The sequence below is a fragment of the Helianthus annuus genome, chromosome 8 (assembly GCF_002127325.2).
Source record: "Helianthus annuus cultivar XRQ/B chromosome 8, HanXRQr2.0-SUNRISE, whole genome shotgun sequence".
Lineage (NCBI taxonomy): Eukaryota > Viridiplantae > Streptophyta > Magnoliopsida > Asterales > Asteraceae > Helianthus > Helianthus annuus.
The window spans coordinates 81,531,872-81,537,369 of NC_035440.2; positions in this window are offsets into that span (position 1 = coordinate 81,531,872).

The window sequence follows — 5,498 nt, forward strand, 5'->3', positions numbered from 1 at the left end:
GCTGAGGCAACAGCTTCAGTCCAGAATCGAACTGGAAGCTGAGACTCAACCAACATGGTTCTTGCAGTCTCTATTAAGGTTCTGTTCTTTCTTTCAGCGACTCCATTTTGTTGTGGCGTGTACCGAGAGCTGTATTCATGAAGGATTCCTTTTGCAGTGCAAAACTCATCCATAACCCTGTTTTTGAACTCGGTACCGTTGTCGCTTCGAATTCGCCTCACCTTTAGAATATACAGATTTTCCAACAGGGTGATCAAATTCTTCAGAATTTCTGGAGTCTCGCTCTTGTGGACCATGAAGTCAACCCATGAAAATCTTGAGTAGTCATCAGTAACTACCAAGCAGAAAACTTCTCCGTGCACACTCTTGTGTTTGACAGGGCCGAAAAGATCCATATGCAAACGCTCGAGTGGCATGTTGACAGTGTTAACCTTCTTCAATGGATGAGATTTCTTGGTCTGCTTTCCCTTTTGACATGGCACACAGACATCTTGAAGTTGAAAGTGTTTCACATTGACACCTCTCACCAAGTTGTTTTTGACAAGGTGATTCATTTTTCTGAGGTGAATATGACCCATTCGTCTGTGCCAAGAGATTGTCTCCTTTTCAGTGGCCTTTGAAACAAAGCAAGTAACTTGTTTGGAATTCGTTACTGCTTGGCTCATATCAAGGACATACAAATCATTCACCCTTGGAGCTGATAAGAGAATCCATTCTGGGGGGATCTTGAAACCTGGCTTCAGCACATAACAACCGGCATCATCAAAATGCACGGTGAACTTCTTGTCGCAGATTTGAGAAACACTCAAGAGATTGTGATCCAATTGCTTCACATAATTGATCTTGTCGAAACTCACAATCCCATTAGAGATCATTCCCTCGCCGGTGATATAACCTCCCTTATCTCCCGCAAACGCAACATATCCTCCTCTTATACTTCTCACATCGAAAAGAAGACGATAGTCGCCAGTCATGTGCCTGGAAGCCCCACTATCAACAATCCAAAGACTATTAATAGTTCCTCCTGGAGCCGCCTGCACATGCAATTAACACATCAGTTTGAGAGGGGGACCCAAGCCTTTGTTGACTTGGGTCGTCCTTGATCATCAAGGAAAGTGATCTCAATCACTTGATGATTAGGAAATAAAATTTCTGGTGCTCCCCCTGACTTAATTACCTGTTTTTGTTTCCAAGCTTGTTTTTGTTTACCAGTATTTGAATTAATTGATTTTGTATTTACTGGTTTTGCATTTGTAGGTTTAGCTTGAACAGGTTTCTCATTCTTGACCTTCGATTTTAAGGCCTTCTCAATTACCTTTTTGTTCTTTTGTTTTTCTTTCTTTTCCCTTTCTTTCAAGACACGTGGGTCTTGTTTCGGGGAAACCGATTGTTTTTGGTAACTGGTTTCTTGGGGAACACTTGTTTGTCCTTTCAACTTTTTCAAGTATGGGCAGTATCTTACGATGTGCCCAATTGTTCCACATTCAAAACACATTCTCCGCTCTACAAACCTCGGAGAAACGTGTTGATGACCAGACGAAGAACCAGACACTGAAGTTTGTGATCTGGATGTGCTTGGACCTAAATCACATCCGTTTGTGTGTTGGGTATAATTGTTTTGCTCATTTCGTTTCAAAATTCTAACTTGTTTTACAAATTCATTGTTAGATTTGTTTTGAAATGTTTCAAGTTTGTCCGTACCCTTTGATTCAACAAACTTCACTATCGGTTTTTGTTTCTTAACAGGGGCTTTCCTGTTTTGCACCTTTTGAACCTTAGATTGTTCAACCTTAGATTGTGGAACTTTAGGTTGTGCAACCTTAGGTTGTGGAGCCTTAGACTGTTCAACTTTAGGTTGTTGAACCCTTGGTTGTTCAGTCTTAGGCGACTGAGCTTTTGGTGCTTGAACATTCTTGTTCTGAGCCCTCTTTTCTTGTACCTGCCCCTTACCCTTTCCAGAATTCACCTGTTGTTTTCGCTCAACTGGCAGTTTTTGGTTTCCACATTGTTTTCTAATTTGTTCACGTGGAACTGGTTCACATTGAGTGACAGTGACTTTGTTACCATTGTTTCCCAAAAACTTATCAGTTCGTCCTTCAAAAATTTTCTCAATTAAATCTTGATTTACATTTTTGATTGGAAAATCTCTGTCAGAATAAATTTTGCTGTCTCCCTTGAGCGTATACAACAAGTTATTCTTTTCACTGCTAGGTACACTAGGCTTCATTGCCTTTGGTGTTTCAGCCTTACTCGGTTTCACTGGTGGATCACACAAGATGTGATTCTCAATTGGAATGTCTGATGTAACCGAGTTAGACTGTGGCTTCACAATTTCTTCAGATTCATCGTCTGAAGAGTCAGCATCCTCAATAATGGGAGGACTCTGTTCCTTTTCACACGATGAATTTTCCACATTCTCAGAAGCTGATTGTTCCGAGGAAGATGTACCAGTTTTGAACCCGAGGCCTGCAGCAAAGTCATCTCGCGCAAGTGGCACAGTAGGTTCAAAACGGGGCATATCCTCGTCATCAGGCTGTTTTGAATAATTGTGGCTCATTGGGGGAGGACATTTTTTGTATCCAATACATTTTTTATCCCCCTTTTCCTTTTGAACACTGATGATGTGATCCAAAACAAAGCGGGAATTGGAATAACTGTCCAATTTCTGCTTGATTGCATCACACTCGCATCGAGCTGTAGCTAACTCCACCATTTGTTTCTCAATTGTGTCAATTAAGTTATTATTAGCATGTTGTTTTCTCAAAACAGCCTTTTGTAATTCAGAAACATCATGTTTTAATGACTTAATTGTTTCTTTAAATTCTTTTTCATTTTTGGTTAAAAAGAAGTTAGCTTCAGATGCTTTGGCAAGATCAACAATCAATTCTTGATTGTGTTTTTGTGTGATTTCAAACAGACTTTCCTTTTCTGCATATTCTAGACATTTAGCACATTCAACAACAGCAGAAACAGAGTCAGGTTTAGAATCACATACCTGTGAGGTTTGTCCTTCAACATGAGCCATGAAGGCTGTAAGAAAAGAGAAAGATCCGTCTTCAGAGAAAAATTGAGAAAGCTTCTCAGAAGTTCCAGCAGCTTTCTGGCAAAGAATAGACTTTCTCTTGCATAATGCTTCAGCATCAGCCAATAATTCATCAACCTCCAGATCTAAAGCATCATTTGACATATCACCAGTATCAAGTGATTCACCATCAACACTTCCACTGTAACCCGAGCTATCTTCATCTTCTGAAGATTCGCCAGCAGACACGGGTTCTTCAACCTTTTCAACTACCTTGGCATAACAAGCTGTGCCACCATTACCTCCATTACCTCCTTCTCCAAGCTGAACACTCCAGTTACAAATCTCATCAGCTTGAACAACTAATCCTCTGTGGGGATTAGAGTTTGCGGATCCAGAAGTATTTCCTCCCACGGGAACTAATTGTCTGTCAGAATTGTTCTGTTGTTGCTGAGGCTGTCTTGAATTCCTAAAAGGATTCTGATTGCCTTGCTTGGGTGGCTTCTGACATTCCCGTTTGAAATGACCCTTTTCACCACAGTTGAAGCAGGTGACAGCATTTTTATCAAAACCATACTTGGTGTTGTTGTTGCTTTCCAAGCTGGTTCTTCCTGTTCTCTCCATAAACTCTTTAGCTCTACGAATGGCACTAGCAAGGGCCCACTTTATATCCATCATCTCAAACTCTTCTTTGTCAATTTGCTGGTAATCTTCGTTGGTTAGATTGATGTTTCCAATCTGACCTGCAACCATCCCACAATAAGCACTAACCAAGGTGTTTAGCATCTCCATATGTTCCTTGGCTATCTCAACACTGACTTTAGAAAAATTTGAAGTATCCAATCTGACAGTGTTCGGATTGGAAGTAGCTTGAAAGCTTGAAGAACTTCCATAAAATCCTTGTTGTTGTGCCTGTTGCTGTTGAGCTTTGTTTGGATCTAGGAAAGATGGTGGAGTGAACTGTTGAGCTGTCTGTTGCATATACTGTTGTTGTTGAGAAGAAGAAGAATCTGGTCTTGAGATCATAGTATATGCTGATGGATCAAACTGATCTGCTGTGGACGGTCCGGAATTAGAAATGAAGGCAGTTTGCAGCTTAGCATGTTGAGAAGCTGGCTTTTCTCCACTAATACCACCTGCAATCCCAAAATACATCTCTGGATTCTGAGGAGTGACTGTTCTTTTCGCCTTGAGCTTTTCTTCAACATCTTTGTTTTCTAACTTCTGAATAAGCTCATAAACGGTAATCGTATCTAGAACACCGTTTTCCTTGAGGATTTCAAGATAACTGCTCCACTTTGCTGGTAAGCTATCAGCAAATCTCTTCACTAGTTCTTGTGGGGAGGCAGTGACTTTGAAAGCAAACATTTCACTCAGCAGATGGTGAAATCTTGTAGATAACTCAGCTAAACCCTCATTCTCCATGCATGTAAAGCCTTCAAATTCTTTCTTCAGCAGCTCTTGTTTAATCTTCCTTGATTGAGCATTTCCTTCACATCTCAAAGTTAACATATCCCACAAGCTTTTAGTCGTTGTGCAGTAAACAAATTGGTGGTATATGTCTTTATGAAGAGCTTGCGTAAGAATCATGAATGCCTTCTTTTCTAATTCAAACTTCTTCTTGTCGTCATCAGACATGGTGCTATACGTTTCTGGATTTGATCCTGCAACTTCTAATTCATTTTCAAATGGAGTGAAGAAACACATCCAGAGATCTTGACCTTGCCCCTGTACATACGTTCTTAGCCTTTCCTTCCACCATCCCCAGTCATTGATATGATTCAATTTTGGTGGTTTTGTACTTGTACCGGTTTCACTATCGTTCTGCATCATGGCTTGAATGCTGTTGCTTTGATTTGTAACTAACGCCCACTGACTTGCAGTTATCATTGCAGTTTGAGGTGGAGCGATAGCCCGCATCCATGCATTTTTATCGAAATCTGACGCAGATTGCGTAGAGGATGATTGTGGATTCAAGGTTGTTGTCGTCCATGCGGATGGGTCCCACTGACTGTTAGTTCCCATTTTATATTTTAATATATTCTGTGAAAATTAACTTAATAAAAAATTGATTTTCACAAACTATGTTAAAAGTTTCGAAGGATAACAAGCAGCCGAAGGATGTAGTATCGAAAGACCTGAAATTCACAAACTGTTAAATCTAAACAATTAAGACTCGAAGGATCCACGAAAGATCACACCTGTTCGAAGGATCAACAGTGGTCGAAGGATCACTGTTGAGATTCGAACGATGATCTCGAAAGATAAACTTGAAAGATTCACCTTCACGAAGGATCCTTATCTTTCGAAATGAACAGTAGCTCGAAAGATGATCTTTCAAAAAGATTCCTTGATTCGAAGGATAACCTACTGACTTCGAAGGATGTTCGAAGGATGGCTATCTTTCGAATCTCCTAGTTCGAAGGATGATCTTTCGAGTTCGAAAGTTATCTTTCGACGGTTCTGACACAAGTAC